Here is a 6235-nt window from a genome sequence, read left to right on the forward strand (position 1 = left end):
CTCAGTTGCCGAGAGATAATGTCATTTGACTGTTATGTCATGTTCCCCAGTTGCCTCAACTCTGCTCATGCTCATCTACTGAGACCAGATACAACGAAACCCCTTTGACGTTGGCACATATATTGAGAGGAGGTGGTTTGAGTGGAAGGTTTTGAGTGGGTTGACAGCCTAAATTACGGAATCGTCGACAGCTGCCATTGAATAAAATACGACGCTCTCCAGGTTCAAGCAGCCTGTTTACACCGTACTATTTCACTCAGCCCGAGAAACATCGCAGTCATATAGCATATTAACTTTGTAGGCAAACACTAAGAGGTCACCACTAGAAAGATAAAACATCTGCAAGCCTTGCTTGGTTTTGTTTTTGTTTTGATCTACGTGTCTGTAATGTGATCAGAAACGATTCACTATCTGTATTTTATATAATATAGTGTCTTAATGTACAAAAATATCAAATCTGTTTTCAGATTATTTTACCAAAGAAGTTGTTGGTACTGAAATTGAAGTATGTCCACTCAAAATTGTTATGGATACAAAAAGTACCTTTAGTGAAATACACTTAGCCCTGCGGACATTGAAAATGATTTTTACCTGAAAATAACAAATGCCTACGTTAAACAAAACCATGGAAACCAGCTTGAACCCTGCAATAACCTAAACCATGGAAACGAGGTTGAAACCTCCAATAATCTAAACCATGGAAACCAGCTGGGCCCTGCTTGGGAGAGTGGGTAATGACTCGCACTAGAAACCATCCGGAAATGGAACAATATTCAGTTTCCGTTTTGATGGAAACCACAAAACCGGCTGTGATATACAATACGTTATTAAAGCTACTGAAAAACCGTGAACTCCCTTCTTGTCATCACCAGTTTATAATTTCCCCTTCCCCCCTGTTTTGAAAAAAATACCACATACTACCTGTATTATACCTGTATTGTACCTGTTAAAATTAATTGCAATTAATTATCAAACTAGAGACGTGTCTTTGAGATTGCATTTTAAACTATCTATTGAATTTATAAACATTCTGGTTTCATGCTCGGGGTTTCCACAATTAATCATTTTCCGTACCAGATTTATTCCATTGCATCTACCGTGAAAAAATAATTCCATTAAACTTACACTAGATCTTAAAATGTTTGCTTAAAGTTGCCCAGTCTCATAAACATCTTGGCCTCATACTTCATTGTCCAAGTTCTTGGAATCAACAGGTCAAGCAAATAGTTAATAAACCAAGTCTGATGATAAATTCCCTCAGAAGTCATAAGTAGGGACTCTGTAGGAATACACTGGAGACCGTTATAAATCTGTTATCTTGTCGATATGTGATTACGGTTGACAGTTTTGGGACACTTGCTCAAAGGAACCAATGCAAATACAAGAGAGTGTATTCCCTGTACTGGAATATTTTAATAAAGACCTACCTAAAGGGCTTTAGAAAGTTCTGAAAGGTTTTTACGTATACAAAGAGTAACTAAATCTCACACGGTAAATGTAACGCCTTTGTCGTGATATGTATTGATTCTGAACTATGGTAGTTTAGAACGCAAATGCTAATTTACTCACATTTCTGTTTTTATTGCTGGTTTCTTTCCAAGTTATTTTAGGGACAGATTTCCTGAACAAGATCGATTTCTATGGATAGATAACTTCTTCAAGATAAGATAAGATAAGATAAGATAAGATATGATAAGATATAACTTTATTATCCCTCAGGAAATTCTTTTTTTTTCATCAAATACGTATACAATTCACAAAAATATACACAATAAATACAAGCACAAAAGGAAGGGTATTTTAGTTAATGCAGTCAACGAGGTTAATATACAGTATGATCACATGACTAATAATTGTGTTAATGGATAATGATTATGAAGCCAGGTGGACATAGGTCAGGAAAGGGTCACTGTCTGGTCTTGATTAGATGATGGTAAGCCGTAGGGATGAGATGACTTTCACCTTCCCACAAACTCCACGCCAGTGTCTACAAGAAACCAGCCCACACGGACCAATGTTATTCATAACGATTCGTCCCTTTCCGCAACCTGGTTCCGGAATGGGACCAATATCTTCGTAATGTTGGGAAAGAGTCAATTTTGTTGTCCTCAGAACACTCTCGTTGTAGGTTTGCTCGTGTTTTGCATTTAAACTGTTTTGCCATGCATCCTCTGAATAGTTTATGATATCGTTAATTTTTTAAATACTTATTGTACATATAATCATTTCCAAACGTTAAGGGCCGGAAACCTAAAAGGAAGCTTTCTTGGATTCATCTTAGAATATGTCTATAACAAACAACAGCTTCAAGATATGCAGGGATTGCAACCGTTCAGTATGAGATTATACGTGTTTTCAGCAAGGGGTGGTACTCATGTCAGTATGAATTGGTATTTCAGTGTTTGTACCATCCTCGACTCTCCAGTGTGCGAGTACCACCCCTTGCTGAAAACACGTATAATCTCATACTGAACGGTTGCAATCCCTGCATATCTTGAAGCTGTTGTTTGTTATAGACATATTCTAAGATGAATCCAAGAAAGCTTCCTGTTAGGTTTCCGGCCCTTAACGTTTGGAAATGATTATATGTACAATAAGTATTTAAAAAATTAACGATATCATAAACTATTCAGAGGATGCATGGCAAAACAGTTTAAATGCAAAACACGAGCAAACCTACAACGAGAGTGTTCTGAGGACAACAAAATTGACTCTTTCCCAACATTACGAAGATATTGGTCACCCCTTGTGTTCAGGTTGGCGCGGTGCAAGTATTATAACGGTCGCCAGACGCCAGTTTTGGTTGAGGGACGTTGAGGGAATGTTCAGGGACATGTTTGGTTAGCAGTTCATATGTTATAAGTAACAGATTTCTGACGAATGAGCTCAAGCACACAGATGTCTAGGGTCAACTTGACATATACCATCTAACAGTTACTCATGGATAACAGGAGGGGCACCATCTGTGTAGAGTACATTCGTCCCTGTACAGGTAAATCCATGTAAAATGTTCGGTCAGACTCACACTTCAAATGATTACATTACTTCTAGATGTATTGGTTTGAATAGGAGGTGCAAAGAGGATCCGTAAAGCGTGAGTCCGTGTCTGTCTAGAAGTGAGTGAGTGAGTTTAGTTTTACGTCGCATTATGGGATAATGAATAAGGCTGACATAATGAGCGTTCAAAGCAATGGATTCTTTACCTCTGGGCAACATATTTTGTACCAAGAGAAAGATCAATATATTCTTGCGATGGGAGGTTTGAGTAAACAGTCATGAGATGCTCTTGTCATGCTTTGCTTTGGGCAGGAAATCATCCAGGACCAACATGTTCCACTGGTCTGTGATGTTGTATGGAATTCCTTTCACAAAGGTCCCCTGAGGAAGCTGCTCGCTGATGTCCTGATATAACGGTTAACATTGAGTACAACACCAAAGAATGCTGGCAGGCTGTTGCTGGATCAGGCCATGTTGGAGCACATGAGAGGTAAATTCAGACTTCCCACAACCACAGGGTCACACAATGAGTGCATTCAAAAGAATCAGGACCCTGAACTGTTTTTGCTGCTGGTCCTCTTGGCGAGGAGAGTGTTTCTCTTGAGGAGGAGCAGGAGCTAGGTGTCTCTCTTGGGGTTATAGGTCTCTCTCTTGGGGTTGTAGATGTCTCTCTCATGAGGAGGGTTGCCACCTGCATGAGGGGTATCATTATCCAGTGCACCTGCTGCCAATATCTCTGTAGATTATCGTCTCTGGTAAACCTTTTCCTACAGTTCAGACAGGTAGTCACTCCCATCGTGATCCAGTACAAGTGTCTGGATTATCGGAATTCAAGCTTTCTTGATGTTCTCTTTGCCGAGTGCGAGCCATTTGAAATGGCGAGTTGTCAAACGCACTGAGATTCAAAGTGGGCTGACAGGTAATGTCTATTCAAGTCTATGCATAGCTCTGTTCATGACCCTTTGCTATTGCTTTTCACGTTTGATGAAGGGTGTTTTACATGAATGCCTCAAAACCACCTTCCCTACTCCTTTCCTTGTCTCTGATTGGATATGTACGTGGTACCTGACTTGGATCAGCCAATATGTTCCCTGAACCTCTCCTTAGACGTAACTGTGTCTAGCGACACTTATACTATTACTGTGTCTGCCTCTCTCTCTCTCTCTCTCTCACACACACACACACGAACGAACGCACGCACGCACACACGCACGCACACACGCACACGAACGCAGGCAAGCACACACACACACACGCACACCATACTTTCTACTGTTAAGGCAAGACGGTCATGTCTTTTCTCATCTGAAACAACCACGACGTTTTCTGCCTGACACTACAACAGCATCTGCGACAGGAACCACTGTTCATGGATGTTTCATTATTCAGCATTTCCGAGTACCGCTGACTCACGTGAAATTTCGGCCTCCTCCGCGATCTCCCGTGGTTTCTTAGCCAGGCTCACGGTTTTCCTGGTGATAATCTCACAACATCTCCGACAGCCACTGCTTTTGTCAGTACATTTGGACACTGTCATCAACACTATCACTTAACATGTTATGTCGTAATCAAGTACCGTATATATTCCAAATTTCGGTAAACCTCGCTGCGTCTGTCATTTTGTGTTTTACGTTTAAGTCTGCAACGTGTCAGTCTCAAAACGTGGGGTGGGCTGAGGAGCTGTTTGCAGTAGAAATAGTTTGAGTGGTAATCCATGGTGACCGTGTGTCTGTGTGTCTATGTGCCTGGGTGTCTGATCCTGCATTCCAATTGAAGCCCACCGGCAAACCAGTCACACCATGTTTCGTCCCATCACCATGATGTCGTGTGCCAGGCTATGTATCACTGTAACGCATACTGGTCGGACGCAACCAGGATTCGAACCCCTGATCTTCCGCTCTCTCCCCACCTTCCACCCCACCCCCTTTGAAAATTCCTTGCTCAGCCTATGTATAATGATCGTGGCTTTGAATAAATGAGCCCGCAAATCAACTACATTGTATTTGAAAAGAATCCTGCATCACTCAGAAATCTTTTGCGAAAATGTTTTATTTCCAAACATACATAACTTGTCCATAAATAGACTTTAGTACATGAATTTTCGCATAACTTTAGCACGAAATGTCTATACCACCAAGTGGATACTTTCAGATAACGGAGACGTTGAGCGTCATGGTGACGACGTAGCACGGGCCCGGCGTCGGATCTCCTGGCTCTCAGTCCAATCTCTCTCAGTCTGTTCCGTATTGTTTGACCGTATATCCCCCGAAGTCGAGACACCCTGGCTGCCGTGCTCTCCCCCGTGGCAATACAGTCACGCAAATGTAGTACCCGGGTGTAACTGTCTTGGCCTACAACGGTGACTCGAGGTCTGCCTGTACGGGGACAGCCATTTGTTATGCCTGTTTGGTTGTAACAAGCTGCACGCCGTGATATAGTGCTCAAACTAACATTCAGATGCCTGGCAACAGAAGATTTGTAATCTCCAGCATGCATTCTGAAAATTGCAATGATCCGTGTCGCGGCGTCTAAGGCGTGACGTAGTGATTTGACCTTGAAACTCCTTCAAACGAATGCCCATTTCCGAAAGTAATCTTGAGTTTTTATTGGCAGACGGTGCATGCTCTTTGCCAGACAGTGCATGCTCTTTGCCAGACAGTGCATGCTCTTTGCCAGACCGTGCATGCTCTTTGGCAGACAGTGCGTGCCCTTTGATGTGCACATTTTCAACTGGAAGTTGAGGTCTGTTGCGTTGTGGTGATGCTTTTTAATCTTTGTAAGAAATCTAATCAAAATCAACATTTTCATGTAAAGTCGATCTTTACTTGTGCTGTTGTGTGCGATCATGTAACCAAAACTCTTGTTACATGTTTTGACGATTGTTGGAAGAAAAGAGATAAAAATACCTACGGGTTTCTTTTGCGAGATAATATATTTTTAAGGTTGTTTGCACCAGTCCATTGTTCGGATATTTCATATGCGCAGGTTGTGGTATCAGTTGCTTGTTGTTTATTAAATAGCAATTAACTCAGTAATGCCTTTTTCTAAAGTGTAAATAAATATAAGTTGTTTGTCCATTTCACTTATGTTAAGAAGGGTATATTTAATGGCGGCTGATGAGTGAGCATTGTAAACATCAGAGACCTGTTTCACTTCTAATGTTGTTCCCACACCAAACTCACGCTCCGGACCACTAGCGAAAGAGGCGTTGAACCCGACTTCACTCACTCATGACATT

The sequence above is a fragment of the Haliotis asinina genome, chromosome 4 (assembly GCF_037392515.1).
Source record: "Haliotis asinina isolate JCU_RB_2024 chromosome 4, JCU_Hal_asi_v2, whole genome shotgun sequence".
NCBI classification, from domain to species: domain Eukaryota; kingdom Metazoa; phylum Mollusca; class Gastropoda; order Lepetellida; family Haliotidae; genus Haliotis; species Haliotis asinina.